Genomic DNA, 15,515 nt, shown 5'->3' on the forward strand with positions numbered 1-15,515 from the left:
CTGAGGTCACGACCTGAGCCAAAGGCAGATGGCTTTCCCTACTTTCTACAAGTGTCCTGTCCACGGCTCACATAATGGCAACTTTCTTAAGGCAAGCTCATTATGAAATCTTTCTAGTCATTCGACTCAGTTTTCATAGACACAGAATCCTTTCTTTTTCATTCCAACGGCCACAGTTGATGTATTGTGTAATCAAATTGCACACTGTGATAAGTTTTAGGAACAAACACGATGGGCCCTCGGGAGGCGTGTCAGGAAAGAGGAAGGACATGCAGGCGAGGGCCCTGGCACCCAGCAGCCCCCGTGCCCTCTGGCCGAACATGAGCTGCCCAGGGAGGCCTGCTGACTAGCCAGTTATCCACCCCTACCTCTCCCTTCTGTAAATGTGCATGTGATGTTACCCTAAGTCTGCAGGACAGCTTTTGTGGAAGGCACTGGGGTCTCCCTCGTGAACCCACCGAGTGCTGGCCCAGAATTCAGAGGTTGTCTTCCCCAACCTGGCTTTCCTGGGACACAGTGATACAGCCTCTGCTGAGTCAGTTCATTTTTGCCTCAGTTTACCCCCGGCAGGTGGGAATATGAGCCCTGCTCTACACAAACGACTGTAGGGAGTCATTGGGGGAGAGACAGACCCCACCCAGGGGTGCCTGGCCTGAGGTGTGGCCCTTGGGGAAACCATGTTGGCATGTCCACACAGGCAGGACCAGGGATTAAAGCAGAAACAGCCTTCGTTTACCCTCCTTGCTGCCACGGCCGCCTCACTACGTGGCCTCCTCTGGGACCAAGCTTCAAGTCCCCCCATGGCCAGCCTGGGACACACAGAGTGAACCTGGTACTGAGCACTGCTTGCTCCCCTCCCAGAGCCTGGCCCACAGGTGGCCTTAAGGGGACGCTGTCTGGGTCTCAACCAGACTCTCTTCATAGGGGGATGCATGGGAGTGCAGCCAGGGCATCAGATCCCATTAGGCACCGAGCCATGGGGACGTCCTCACCTCGGCTACCTCCAAATGTGCCCTAATTTGGACAGAAGATCTTTGCAGGCACGTGCTTAAGATGACGTGCAGCGGATTAGGAGGGCTGTGCTCATGTGCAGGAGAGGTTTGGATGTCTGTGCAGCAGCGGGAGAGGCCTCAGGGGGAGCCGGCCCTGCCTGCACCCTGACCCCAGACTTCAGGCTTCAGACCGTGCGGAAGTAAGTTTCTGTCTGTCCCCCCCAGGGCAGCATATTGGTGAGGGCAGCCCTGCTAGGGTACCTGCCGAACACACACCACACAGCACACGTCTCTCGGCCACAGGTGGTCACCTCACCTGTGACTACGAACCGCAGGGCCAGGCATCAAAGATGGCTCTTATTTATTTATTTATTTATTTATTTATTTATTTATCTATCTATCTATCTATCTATTTATTTATTTAAATATTTTATTTATCTATTCATGAGAGACACACAGAGAGAGGCAGAGACACAGGCAGAGGGAGAAGCAGGCTCTATGCAGGGAGCCCCATGTGGGACTCGATCCCAGGACTCTAGATCACACCCCAGGCCAAAGGCAGACACTTAAGGGCAGAGCCACCCAGGGATCCCCAAAGACGGCTGTTGAAACACGAGTGTACTTTGAGAGGATGCAGCTCCGTGAGCATCCGTGGCTGATAATTTGGTGTGGGAGACAGCACAGCCCAGCAGCTGTCCCAGCTCTGCCCGTTCCCATACGTGTGGCCAAGAGCAAGTGCCGTCACCTGCTCTGCTGCCCCTGTAAATGGGAGGTAATAAGCTGTACTCACCTCATGGCATTACACAAGGATCAAGTGAGTTAATATTTGCAAAGGGCTCAGCGCAGAGCCTGGGAAATGGAAAGCCCGATGTGTTTGCTGTTCTCTCGGTCATCTGAGAGGCCGGGGTGGCAGGTGACAGGGAACACAGTGTGGTGGTGTGGGCAGCGGGGGCCAAGCCACCATCCTGAGCGTGCCAGGACCTCTTTGCACTCTCAGCAGTGTTGAGGACCCAAGGGACAGTTGTTCCTGGGGATTACACCTGTTGATATTTTTTCCGCATTAGAAATGACTGATTAGAACTCTCCTGTACTGGAAAATAAAACCGAGAACATTTAACAATATTTAGTAATTCATTTAAAAATAATGATATTATTATTCATTTAAAAATGAGGATGATATGTCCTTTCTGTTTTCATGTGAACATTTTACGGGAAATAGCTATATTTACATTTCTGTCAAGCTCTTTCAATCTCCCGAGCTCGGGAGCCCACGTCCTCAGCCCACTGCCTTTTGCCCCCAGGCTGACCTAACTGCACACCTGCACCTCTGGCCAGGTCTCCTAAGGGCCCTGGCGGTGACGGCAGAGACAGCTTCCTATGCCACGTTCACCCATGCATCCGGCCCTGGGTCCTGCACCTGGTGCTGGGTCCCGCATCTGGTGCCCGTGGCCAAAGACTAAACGCTGCAGAGAGTTTATTGCCTCATCACCCCTAGACACAGTCCAGCCATCTGAGAACACCAGGACCTCACCCTGGTCAGTCCTTTGGCGGCCAGGAGATGTCCCTGTCGTGTCCCTGCCAATGCAGGGCCAGAGGCCATGGGAGCCACAGGCTTCAGATCCGTGAGTGCAGCACAGCTCACCCCAGGGCCTGCTACGGCGCCCGGAGCATCAGCTGGGCTGCTCTGAAGAAACAGAGCTCAGAGGAGATATAAACATAGACATGTGTGCACGGTGGAGTGTGGGCTCATGTGACGGCAGAGGCTGGCAAGTCCCAGGAGTTGCACTGTGTGGGCAGCCCAGGTGGCTCAGCGGTTTAACACAGCCTTCAGCCCGGGGTGTGTTCCTAGAGTCTCGGGATCGAGTCCCATGTCGGGCTCCCTGCAGGTAGCCTGCTTCTCCCTCTGCCTGTGTCTCTGCCTCTCTCTGTGTGTCTCTCATGAATAAATAAATAAAATCTTTAAAAAAATAAAAAAGGAGCTGCACTGTGCAAGCTGAGAGCCAGGGGAACCACCGGGTAAGATGTCCCAGGCCGACGTCCCAGTTCGGAAACAGGCAGAGGGCAGATGCTCCCCCACCCGCTCTGTTCCATCCACACCTCCCGCTGATCGGTGAGGCCCACCTGCCCCAGGGGGAAGGCAACCTGCTTTTCTCAGTGTGCAGATTCAGACGCTCATCTCGTCCTGAAACACCCTTGTGGAGGACACCCGGAGCACTGTCTGACCAAACATCTGGGCACCTGAGGCTTGGCCACGTGATGCGTGAAGTTGACTGCCACACCTGCTGAAGGCTATCCAGGTCTGTCCCCTTCCGGCGCACAGGGCAGAGGGCGCAGAGCACCTGCTGGCTAGTAACGAATGCACAGCACGAAAGTGACGGGAGAGCCCATCCCAGCAGCATCTCTGTCCTCAGTAGGTGGAGACATGTGGCCTGGCCCACCTCCCACTCTCCCCAACTACCATGTGGCCTGGGAACTCCTCCCGGGGCCCTTTGCCGCTGGTGGGGTTGGTGCTGGGCCCTCCATCCCTGAGCACAGCGTGTGCAGGTGCAGGGCTCAGAGACCTTCCTGTTCCCCCACGCCACCCCACCTTTGGAAACCAGAGCCCTCATCTGATTGTTTTCCCAACTCTCCCCAGAAATCTGCTTCGGAGCCGAACCAGCCACAATCAGCGCAAATATTTTTTGTCTGTCCAGATGGAAAGACCGTGTTTCGTTTTCCAGGTGCTGCCATTCATTGACCTGAGGCAAACGGCCTGTGCCGTCCTTCTGACTACATGACGATGGAGCCATCAAGGTCGGGGTGAGGGACCTGGACACCACGCAGGGCAGCACAGCCCAGGGGGAGCCTCATCCCGGGTCACCCTGGGTCATCCTGGGTCACCCCGGAGTCCTGGCCCATGATACCCATTTGCTTCTCCAGAAGCCTTGATTACAGGCTGGAAGTGTGAATAAAGTCTAAGCAGATACCAGTGTCAATGGAGATAAACATCAAGCTTTATTGACTTAAGAGGTAAATATTGATGGAACTTAAATACCAAATCAATATTTACCTCAAGGGACAATACAGCCTGAAATTGAAGTTGGGCCATGTGTGCTCTTCCAGCACTTTAACTGCAGACTCCCGACGTCTTCATCAGGAGCGATGTGGTGAGAGATTCCTTGAGGCACCAGCAGTGAGGGCTGGCCCTGGGTCCCCACTCACCAGAAAGAGTCAGAATTCGAAACCTGCACCACCCATGCAGAGCAAACCAGGAAACTCATGGCTTAGGCTTTTCGCTGAGAGTCCACCTGAGGAAAGGTAGAAGCTAGAACGGCACCGAGGCTGCACCTGCCAGCCAGGGCCGGCCGGCGACAGCGGGCTGCATGTGCTGTGCACCGCGAGGCGAGCAAGGCGCTGCCCCAGGCCTTGGCACGTGTGTCTCTCTCGGTGGCCCGGTGCGCTGGGGGGCCTGAGGTGCTGCCGCGTGTCACACCTGCCCCCCCACCCCGGCTCCTCAGCCACAGCGAAGCAGCGTCAGCTGGGATCACAGCAGTGCTGATGTCCGCTCAGAAAGAGAAGCTGTGGACGGCGTAGGGGCTTGAGAAGAGATGCTCGGGAAAGAGAAGTAAACTGAATCTGCGGTCCCGTGCACAAAGTCCCCACTGTGACGGGAAGAGGCTGACGCTGTCACCGCCGGCCCCGCTCCATCCCCACCTGCCTGGGGCAGACCCGAGCCCGAAGCTCCGAGCCCCAGGGCACCGCTCTCAAGGCCACACATGGTTTCTGGCTGTAGGTCCAGCACATCGGCCACCAGAGGGGCTGCATTAGTTGGCCTAGGATGACCCCAGGATGCTGCAGGCACACCCCCCCGCTGTGAGCCTGCTCCCATAGGTGCACCTCCTGGAGCCCTTACAGTGTCAGTGAAGCCCCAGTACACAGGGGGTGCTCTGTGACCCAAGACTGCGCCTGCCATCCTGACAGATGTGGCCTTGCCCCAGAGGCCACACCGTGCACATTTCTGGTTCGCCCATGACTGGGTCACATCCCAAGTCTCCAGCCACGCTCCGAGCTCTCCAACGTCTGTGTGCAGCAGGTGCCCTCAGAGCTGCCGCATTCGGGCCCAGGACCCCCACCTACTGGGTCAGCGTCGCCAGTGTGCAGCCTGGCCTTGGTATTGCTCTCGTCGCCGTGTGTCGGGCTCCCAGACAGGAGGCCTCCCAAAGCTTCAGGCGGCCCGCCTCCCGGTCTGGGACTTCGGCCTGCTGTGCTGGGCTTCCGTGCCCCTGAGACTCTCACTTCCCCTCCATTCTTTTTTTTAAAAAAAGGGGGTCCAGGGGCACCTGGGTGGGTCCATCGGTTGAGTGTCTGACTCTTGATCTCAATTCAGGTCGTGATCTCAGGACCATGAGTTCTATCCCCATGCTGGACTCCTGGTTGGTTATAGAGCCTACTCAAAAAAATAAATACATAAAAATTAAAAAAAAAAGAGTCTGTGTCATAAAGGAATAAATCCCATCATACAAAGATGCACACAGTACAGGTACACCTAGGATAAAGTGAATCCTTCCTCCTCTGCTCCCCTCCTGGAAGTCAGCCTCATATGGCCATGGCCAACCATGGCCAATTTGCTGTGAGGACGCATGCATGCAGAAATACAGCTAAACAAATGGTTATTACAGTTTCTTCAACTTTACGTAAAAGGCTTGTGCTACGCACGCTGACCTATGACTTGTCTGTTGAATGGGACAAGACAACAGGGGTAAAACAGACCAACTGGGATCTCGCCCATGGCTGGACGGGGTCAGTGGCTGCAGCTCTCAAGCTTGGTCTCAGAACCCCCACGCACTCTTAAAAATCACGGAGGACCCCAGAGAGTTTTCATTGAGCTGGATTACATCTGCCGACATTTACCACAGCAGAAATTAAAACCAAGAAATTAAGATAAACGAACTCACTTTAAAATAAAAATAAACCCATCACAGGTTAATATATGTAACATGTTTGTACGAAAAATAACTATTCCCAAACAGAGGCTTTTATCAAGAAGACTGGCACTGCCTTATACGGCGGTTGACGGCTGGATCCTCCTGTCTGCATCTGCCTGCTGCCCGCGGCAATATCCTGTAGCCACTGGAAATGAGGCAGAAAAGGGGAAATACCATGTTCCTGTTATGAAAATAGCTTTGAGCTCCTGGCTCCCCCGCCCCGGGAGAACCTCGAAGCCCCCCGGGGCCCTGGACCTCGCCACCGCGATGGCTTTCTGCATAAGAATGTCACGCGTGTTCCTAAGTATCTGTCTCTGTCGCTGAGCGTCACTGACTCTGATTTCGGAGCTCCCACCACGTCCCGGACATTGTGAGTGAGGCGGGGGCCTGTGCTCCCCGAGCTTCCCTCCGGTGGGGGCCACACATCCAAGCAGGCGAGCGGAGGGCTCGGGGGAGCTGAGTTTAGGTGGGGATAGATCCGATGGGGGGAAAACAGCAGATGAGCAGGAATCGAGGGCCTATTTTAAACTCCATGTTCAAGAGGGCACCTGGTGAAGCATCTGCCTTCGGCTCAGGTCATGATCTCAGGGTCCTGGGATAGAGTCAGCTCCCCGCCCTCTGCCCACACCCCTGCTTGTGCTCTCCCTCTCTGTCAAATTAATAAATAAAATATTAAAAAAATAAACCCTGTGATCAAGGGAGGGCTGCCTGCTGACGTTGGGTCAGTGGGGGGAGCCCACAGTGGAGGGCAGAGCCGGGGTGGGTCCTGGGGTGGGTCCTGGGGTGGGAGCAGGCCTGGCCTGCATGGGGACCACGTGCCAGGGGGTGACCAGGGCAGAGCTCCTGCGTGTTATTCCACAGGAGACAGAGCTGTTTTGAGCAGCTCAGGCCACATGCCCAAATACCACAGGTTGGGGGTACAAACAACAGAAATCCTCACGTCTTTGGGTAGCACTGGAGGCTGGCGGCCCCAGGTCAAGATGCAGGCTGATGAGAGACCCTGAGGACGCCCCCGGCTTGCAGGTGGACACCTTCTCCCCCCGCCCCCGCCCCCGGGCCCTCACGTGGCCCCTCCCAGGTGTGCGGTGAAGGCAAAGAGTGCCGGCTCTCGGGTGTGTCTCCCACCAGGACACTAACCCTATCGGATCGGCCCCACCTCATGGCCTCCTGGACCCCTAACTACTTCCTGGGTCCAAATACAGCCAGGCTGGGGATTAGGGCTTGGACAGAGGACGCCTAGGGGGACATGTACATTCCAGCCATAACAGACATCAGGGAAGAGTTTGAGGCTGGGACTGGTGTCATCTGATTCGCAGTGAGAGACAAAATCATCTGTTGGTCGGAACCTTCGGGAAGCGTGGGGCCAAGGAGGAAGCTTCAGCCACAGACTGTGCCAGAGGTGTCAGTGTGCGGCCTGGGCGGGGGGGAGTGGGCGCGGGGGTGACAGCGGAGGGTGGGAGTGAGCGGGTTCCGAGGTAGGGCTGAGGGGATTGCTAATGCCTCCGGATGTGGATGGCCCCCGGGCCTGGCTCCGGGCACTGGTGGTAGCGCCAGGCAGGCTGCAGCGCACCTGCTCCCACGTGTCTCGGATGGGAGCCTAGTGTGTGTGTAGGGCACATACACAGTTACGGGAAGGGTTTAAGGCAAGAGCAGACACATTTACATTACAAAGGTGTTGCTAAGGTGCTATTCTGGGTCAAATGGCCTCCCCTCAAAACTCACACCTGCCCGATGCCTCTGAAGGCGACCTCATTTGGAAATGGGGTTTTTGTAGATGTAACCGAGTTAAAATGAGGTCACGGTGGACTAGGGGGGCCCTAAATCCAATGACTGGCGTTCTCCTAAGGGGAGAGAGACACACAGAGACACAGACACTCCCAGGAAGGAGCCTGACGCTGCAACACCTTGATCTTGGACTCCTGGCCTTCAGAATGGGAGTTGTTGTGGGCTTTCTTAGCGAGGCCCTGGGAGGGTGCTGTGGCTGTCCCCCCAGAGCCAGTGTGTGGACCCCCGGGCTTCCTGCCAGCGCTAGCCATGAGCACTTGTAAACCTGCACGCCTATAATTCCCACACACTGACCCTTAGAGGGTTGAGCAGTGTTTCCTGAGTTTATTGGACAATGATTTCATTGCCCCCTTCTGGAAATTGCCCGTTCGGATCTTTTGTCCGTTTTTCTTCTGGGTCATTTCTTAATTTGTAAACACTTACTATGTCTCTATCCCCACTCCAAGATGATAGTACATTTTCCTCTTTAGGATTTTAATCTTTGTAGCCTGTATTTCGTGTTTGGTTTCAATCCATCTGGAATTGACTAGGGGCGTGGTGTGAAGCAGCTCTCTATTTTATCTCCCAAAAGGAGGGCCAGTGTTTCCAATTCTGCTGATTGAACGGCCTGTCATAATCTCGCTGGGCGACTGGCAACAAAAGTCAAAGGGCACCAGTGTATTTAATTTTTTGTAGACCACAGTTTCCTCTATCTTGACCAGCTAAGTGGAAAACCGCCTAAGACTAGAATATATCTTGTCCTCCTCTCTGGGCTCCTTTTGTCAGCCGCTTTGCTGCATGACAAAGAAGCAGGGCCGGGTACTTGGACTGGTGAATGGTCAGGAGTTGTCCGCCACCGGATGCTTGTAAACACGTTCCGACCAAGTGGTCCTGGTCCCGGGGAGGGGGAAGCACTGAGCTGACCTCACAGCTTCGGGTTGTGCTCTGGGTCCACCTGTCATGGCAGCTGGGGGACCCACAGGACCTTTTGGGTCCTCATTGTCTCACATGTAAACTGGGGATAAAAATAATAATAGGGACGCCCAGGTGGTTGGGCGTCTGCCTTTGGCTCAGGTCGTGATCCCGGGGTCCTGGGATCGAGTCCCACATTGGGCTCTCTGCATGGAGCCTGCTTCTCCCTCTGCCTGTGTCTTTGCCTGTCTCTCTGTGTCTTTCATGAATAAATAAAATCTTTAAAAAATAATAATAATAACTCTACTCACAGCTATTCCCATGGGACTACTGTGATACCATATGGGGAAAGCACCTAGCCCAGGGCCTGAGGGTTATATCACCTCTCATTCCTTGTTTTCTGTTCTATTTTTTTCTCACTTTTTCTTTGATTAGAAATTAACCAGATTTTTGATTTATTCATAAATTCAGCTGTTATTCTATTTCAGAACTTTTTTTTTTCTATTCTCTTTACTGGGTATTTTTTCTGCTTTACTTGAGTGTATTATAGCTTACTGTCTCTAGCTTTTTGAGCAAGATGGTGAATTAATTAAATTTCTTTTTTTTCTACTGATATAAATATTCAAGTCTGTGACTTTGCTCTGTTTGTATTTCCACAAATTCTATCTAGTATTTCAATTATTACTATTTCCCAGAAATTCTGTAATTTTGCTTTCAATTTCGCTCTGACTCAAGTATTGATCAACAGGGAATTGTAAAACTTCCAGGCCTATGTTTTGTTTTGTGATTGTAGCAACCTCTAGTGTTGTTACACTGTGGTTAGAACATCTTTTCTACGTTATTTCTCCTTTTTGAAATGAATTGAAGTTATTTTGTGATTTATAACATGGCCAGTTTCTGCGAATGGAGTTAGAGCTACAGAAACGGGAAATTCCCAGGTAGATGTGATACACTCCTCGGCTCCTCTGCAATTCTGTGAAATATGTATAACTGTTGAGAGCAAATATTCTAGCATTTTCTGGGTACATTTATCATGTGGATTTAGTAAACATGACACATGAACAGAGGAGGATGAGGGACCGGGGTGCTGGTAAGGGTTCTGTGGTGCACTTGAAACGGTAGTCATTCTAGATAGACTGCAAGATTCAGGTAAGTTTATCACAATCTCTAGAAAACTGCTAACAGAATAACACAAAGAGATAAGCCAAAAAGCTAAGAGATCCTTTAAAATGGAATACTAAAAATATATTCAAATAATCCAAAAGAAAGCAAGAAAAGGGGAGCAGGGTAACACAACCAGATGAAACAAAATCTCCTATAAATCATGTGTGTCTGCCTATTTCCCTGTTTCTTCTGTAATTTCTGTTTTCTTTTATAAGATTTAATGTATTAATATTTATAACTGTGACATCTATATTATAAACTGCAATGCTGAGGGATTCAATGTGCCTTTGTTTATCTCACTTAATGTTTTTTGATTGAAAAAAATACCAGTCAGGGATCCCTGGGTGGCTCAGCGGTTTAGCCCCTGCCTTTGGCCCAGGGCACGATCCTGGAGACCCGGGATCAAGTCCCACGTCGGGCTCCCGGCATGGAGCCTGCTTCTTCTTCCTCCTGTGTCTCTGCCTCTCTCTCTCTCTCTCTCTCTCTCGCTCATAAATAAATAAATAAACAAATAAATAAATAATAAATAAATCTTAAAAAAAAAGAAAAAAATACCAGCCTCATATTAAGACTGAGATCTTTGCTTTTTTTTTTTTTTTTTTGCATGCCTTTGCTTATACTTTGATTTTTTAACCTTTTAAAATAACTGTCTTGGTGAATCTCTTGAATCCAGCCACAGAGCTGGGGAACAGCCAGGCTCCAAGGTGGCATCCAGAGATTCTCAGCCCTTGGTCTCCTGCCTCTTGGGTGGGTTCCTGTCACATCAACCAGAGCTGGTCTCCTCAAGCAATGGAAGAGATGGCAGAGATGATGGTATATGACTCTAAGTCTAGGTCATAGAAGTCATTGCAGCTTCTGCTCCGGGCTCTGGATTGTTCGTTCTGGGAAAAGTGAGATGCCATGTTGGTGAGGACACTCAAGTCAAGCTATGGAGAGGCCCCTGTGGAGAGGACCCACCTGACCAGCCACGTGAGGGAGCCATGTTGGGCGTGGATCCTCCTGGCCCAGCTGAACCTTCAGACCAGCCCTCGGCCCCAGGCGGTCCCCTGAGCAGACAAGCATCCATCCGTCAATCCTCCCCTGAACATTTGACCCTCAGAAACTATGAGACACGAAATATAGCTACTGCTGTTTCCAACCACCAAATTTGGGGTGACTTGTTACATAGCAGTAGATATCTAATGCAATGATCCAATTTGAAATTTTTTTTTATTTTGATAGATGAGTTAAATCCTTTTACAGTTATTGGTGAGATGAATGCATTTGATTCTAATCTGTTATTTTGTGCTGTGATATCTAGGTATATCTATCTGCATATATAGGTACAGATTATATGACTATATCTATGCCTACCTATTTCTCTCTAGAGGAGATTTCTAATACATATATGTGTGTATGTGTGTATGTATCTATCGATCTGTTTCCTCAGACACACACACGTACTTAAGCAATGTTTTACGATGTGGTCTGTGGCTGTAAACCTCTTAAATGTTAACTACTTTGAAGTTTAAGAAGGTTCTATTTGCATTCCAGTCGTGTCATTTATAACCATGCCTTACTATAATGCCTGAACCACTCTCAGTCCCTAGGCAGGGTCCGGGGCCTCCCTGCCATAAGCAACAACAAAGTGGCTTCTCTCTTCCTCCTCCTCCTCCTCCTGCTCTCCCACACCCCAGCTTTAATCAAAACTTACCTTTCTTAGCACCTACTACTTGTGATTTATTATAGCTGTTTATGTGCTTCCTTAATTCATCTGTCAGCCTAAATGTTACCTCTCGTCTCTCGGCGATTCTGATGAAGAAACAAAGAATTATTTTAAGTCCGTATTGGTTGATGATCCTCTCTCCCCTTGACTCTTGTTGGCTCTGTGGCTCCTGCGTTGTTGAAACACAAGATATTTGTGTTCTATTCTTTCACTAACACCTTCTCTACTTCTGACCAATTTGCTCAAACATACTTGTCGCTTATCCTTTGTGTAAATTTTCCTAGTTTCCTAGTTATCTCGTGGTCAGTTATAGCTCATCCTCTAGCAGCTTCCCCCAAGAAAGAGTCATGTGAAAAATATTCCCCGGAACTCTTCCATTCAAATGATCTGTTTCCTTTGTACACAAATGGGGTACACTGGATGGAAAGCCCCTCGCTCCATCGTACTTAGCTATTGGAGTGAAAAAGTCTGATTCCTTTTCTCTATCTTGTCCAGGTGCCTAAGGGATCTTCCTCCCATTTGAACTCCACAGGGCTCATGGTCCACCCTGGTGAGAGACTGGGCCCTGGGGGAGCTCCCTCAACCATCCTGCACAACCTCTCCAGGGCTCTTGCAGAGTTAGAAGAACATAGGATTTGGAATAAAACATCCAGTTTTCAAACCCAGCTCTTTGTGATACTGAGTTATGTGGCTTCTCTAAATCCCATCTATAAAATGAGTTTAATGATATCCCTGGCACTCCTCTTCCACACATCAGAGGCTTGGTCAGAGAAGCCAACACAAAGTGGAAACATGCTGCAAGGAGCTGTGCCAGAGTCAGAAGGTACTGCTGTGTGCCCTCGGTCACCTCTGCGATTCTCATCTGACTTGCAGCTAACCTGAGCACTTTGTGAGCGACAAGAAGGCAGGGAGTCTTCCCTGTGAGCATGGTCTAGGCAGACTGACCTACGTTGCTTGGACCCCAAGTCCAGAACTTCACATTTGTCCCTATACACTCCCACCTTGGTGGTCCTAGCCTTATTTTTAGGATCTCTTCAAGAGCTGTCCAACTTGAAAATGTCATTAACTTTGCTCCCAAGTCTTTGTCCAGGTTATTGATGTAATTCTGGCACAGGACAGAGTTCTGAGCAACAGAGTCCTCCCTCTGGGTTGACAGCTGTCACTCACCTCAGCTGATTATTCCCACTTGGGTTGTGATTATTCAGCCCATTATAAGCCAGCCTAACTGATTCCAGAGCCTTCTGCACTCTGCTGCCAGCCTGCCTCACCAGGTCACTCCTATAACTGTGATACTCCCTGAGTGTGTAGCCTGGGGTTACTTAAGGTGTGATGAGAGTGTGAAGAAATGCGTCAGTAACAGGTAAGGCATGGACTCCCGCTTTCTCAACCTCAGCCTTGGCCCTGCAGGCACTGGGGGCTGGGCTGCTCCCTGCGGGGGGGCCAGCCCGTGCACTGAATATTTGGTGGCTCCCAGGTCCCTCCCCCAGTTGTGACAACCCAAAGCATCCCCTGACCTGGCCGCGCGTCCCAGGGTGACATGATTGCCCCGGATCGGAACCATGGACACAAAAATGCTGGCATAGTGTTAGTGTCACTGTTTGTTGTGAACCCACGGTATGCAGAGGTGGTGCGTGGTTCACCCTCCACCTCCAGGGATCGTGAATATGACCGTGCCCGTGTTTCCACGCTTCCCACTGGGCCTTTGTGACTCGTCGAACATCTTGCTAAGTTCCAGCAGCTGCCTCCGCGAGGCTGCATGACCTTGCCAGTGCTGACCTATCAGAGCAGAAATGGGGGGCGGCTGTGGGCGAGACACTGGGCGTGAACTTGCCCCAACGCCATTGCACTGCCCACAGACCCGTGAGTCCTCAGCCCCGGGACCATGCAGAATGGACTCGGAAGCAAAGAAAATCACTTGGCTCTTGCACCCCCACCTCTGGGCCGTGTTTATTTCTCCAGGGAAAGTGGAGACGGCCCTCCAACCGTTTCTGGTGGAGGATGGTGCAGGCAAACCAGCCAAGCTCTCTGAAGCTGGGTTCCTGCGCTGCTAAGCACCGGCCTCTCCCGGCGCTGAGGGCGGCGTGGTGGATGCGGGGGCCACTGCAGCTCTGCGTTCAGCTGGGGGGTGGCCAGGCCACCGAGGGCCACGCAGTGGGCAGGAGCCCGGGGAGTGAGCAGGGGCGAGGTGACAGGCTCCCTGCGGGATGGTTGGCTCCAAACCTCCCCTTTACTAGTCTGTTCTTGCCCAGCTGGGAGCTTTGCTGTGGGCACAGGATCATCACAGCATCTTCTTCCATTTCCTTCTCCGGAAATTAATAAAATTTATATGTTAAAACCAAAGATTCCCTGTAAGCATGTAATTTTAAGTCTGTGTTAATCTGTTCTCCGGGCTTACATCTTGTTCCTTGCACCCATGTACTCGAGGGTCCTGGGCCCTTGGACCACAATCCATGATCCGGAGTTGAGAATGGGATCTGCGGGCATGGGGTGTGGTGTCGTTGTGAGGGCAGCCACACAGAACACTTCCAGAGCATTCTTTGCCCTCTTCCCATGGAGAGCAAGAGTTTGTCACCCCCCCTTGCATCTGGGTGGCCCTGTAATCCTCCCTGGGGTGGGGGGACGGATGCCGTGCAACTTCCTCCATCATTAACCAGAGCTGTTTTCCCACGCCCAGTGCCCCCTTGACAGCAGCATCCATGTGAAGTCTGACCACCTGCAGGTCCATGCTGGGACGGAGCCCAAGATAGCTACAGGGGGAGGGGGTGTCCAGCCGGCCCCCATGCTTCCAGGCCTCCCCCACTGAGGCCCCAGGCACGTGAGTGAGGACGTTCGTGTCCGGTGGTCTCCAGAACAAACGGCCACACACAAGGCTCCAGTGTGACGCGGGAGGATGTGCGGTCCTTCTTTGTCTGACTACCAAGCCAAGCCCCTAAGTCATCCTTAATCATCCAGGGGAATGCACCAGAATCTCATTTGCTCTTTATTATTGATTAGGGCCCAGGCTTTGTGAAGTTACATGTTAATTTGTGGATTATTTTGTCGGTAGAGAGGCAAATGATTTCTGTCTGGTGGAGGTGACCCCAAAGGCTGCAGATCTATTTCCCTGTAGGACAGTGATCACTTGCCGCTAACTCAGGAGACCCTCTAAGTGTCCGCCTGGCTTCCGGATGTAGCACTCTGCCCCTCCACTGCTCCTGGAACCAGCTTTGCTGTTTTGCTGGTTCACAAGCTAATCAGTTGAACAAATGTTTGATGTGTCCGTGTTTGTACAAGAGTCTTCTTTTTCACTTTGTAAGGTTGGAGGTGGCCACACAGATGGGCTTGGGGAGGTAAGTGAATCCACGGAGAAAGCCGACCCCTGAGATGAGCTTGAAGTTGACCTCTGGCACATTCTGACTTGGTATCCCAGGGGAAGGGTGACCTGCCTGACAGGGAGACTTGGGTGAGGTTGGGGGAAACCAGGTCGTTTTCATCCAGAAAGATGATGGCTGTCAGGAGGGGTGGGCAACACCCACAGTACCACACAAAGTATCAAAGAAGGAACCTAAGCTTATCCTCAAATTTGAGAAATATAAACCTCTTGCGGGTGAGAAGAGTCTGCTTGAGAGGAGAGAAGAGGGAAGTCCTCCAACAGCATGAGGAGCCAGGAACACTGGGTGGATCCACTGGGAGGAGCATTATGTGCCGTGTGCTCAGCAGTCTCTCACTCTCTATGCATGTGTATATGTGTGTACATGTGTACACGCGTGTATGTATGCTTACACATATGCATGCGTGTATGCATACATGTGTGTATCGTGAGTGTATATGTATAATGCAAGCACACGTGTTCATACATACATGTATGCATACACACGTTCACATGTGTGCATATACGCACGTGTATGTATGCGTGTATACATGTTTGTGTATGTCTATTGCATACATGTGTGTATGTGTATACATATGTGCATATGTGTACATATGCATGTATGTGTATGTACACACATACACAGCCCAGATAAGGCTCCTCCA

The 15,515-nt window shown here is 51.4% G+C and overlaps 1 long non-coding RNA gene across 2 annotated transcripts; it reads left to right on the top strand.

The window, feature by feature from the left end:
- The first annotated feature begins 1,460 nt into the window (after positions 1 to 1,460).
- LOC140604990 (uncharacterized) lies at positions 1,461 to 13,775 on the top strand. 2 transcript variants are annotated; one of them, XR_012007773.1, is made up of 3 exons: positions 1,461 to 3,289; positions 3,713 to 6,326; positions 11,997 to 13,775. It is a non-coding gene; the product is annotated as an uncharacterized lncRNA (long non-coding RNA). The 2 variants fall into 2 exon arrangements; XR_012007772.1 differs by lacking the exon at positions 11,997 to 13,775 and adding an exon at positions 10,470 to 11,990.
- Positions 13,776 to 15,515: the final 1,740 nt, after the last annotated feature.

The sequence above is a fragment of the Canis lupus genome, chromosome 15, assembly GCF_048164855.1.
Source record: "Canis lupus baileyi chromosome 15, mCanLup2.hap1, whole genome shotgun sequence".
NCBI classification, from domain to species: domain Eukaryota; kingdom Metazoa; phylum Chordata; class Mammalia; order Carnivora; family Canidae; genus Canis; species Canis lupus.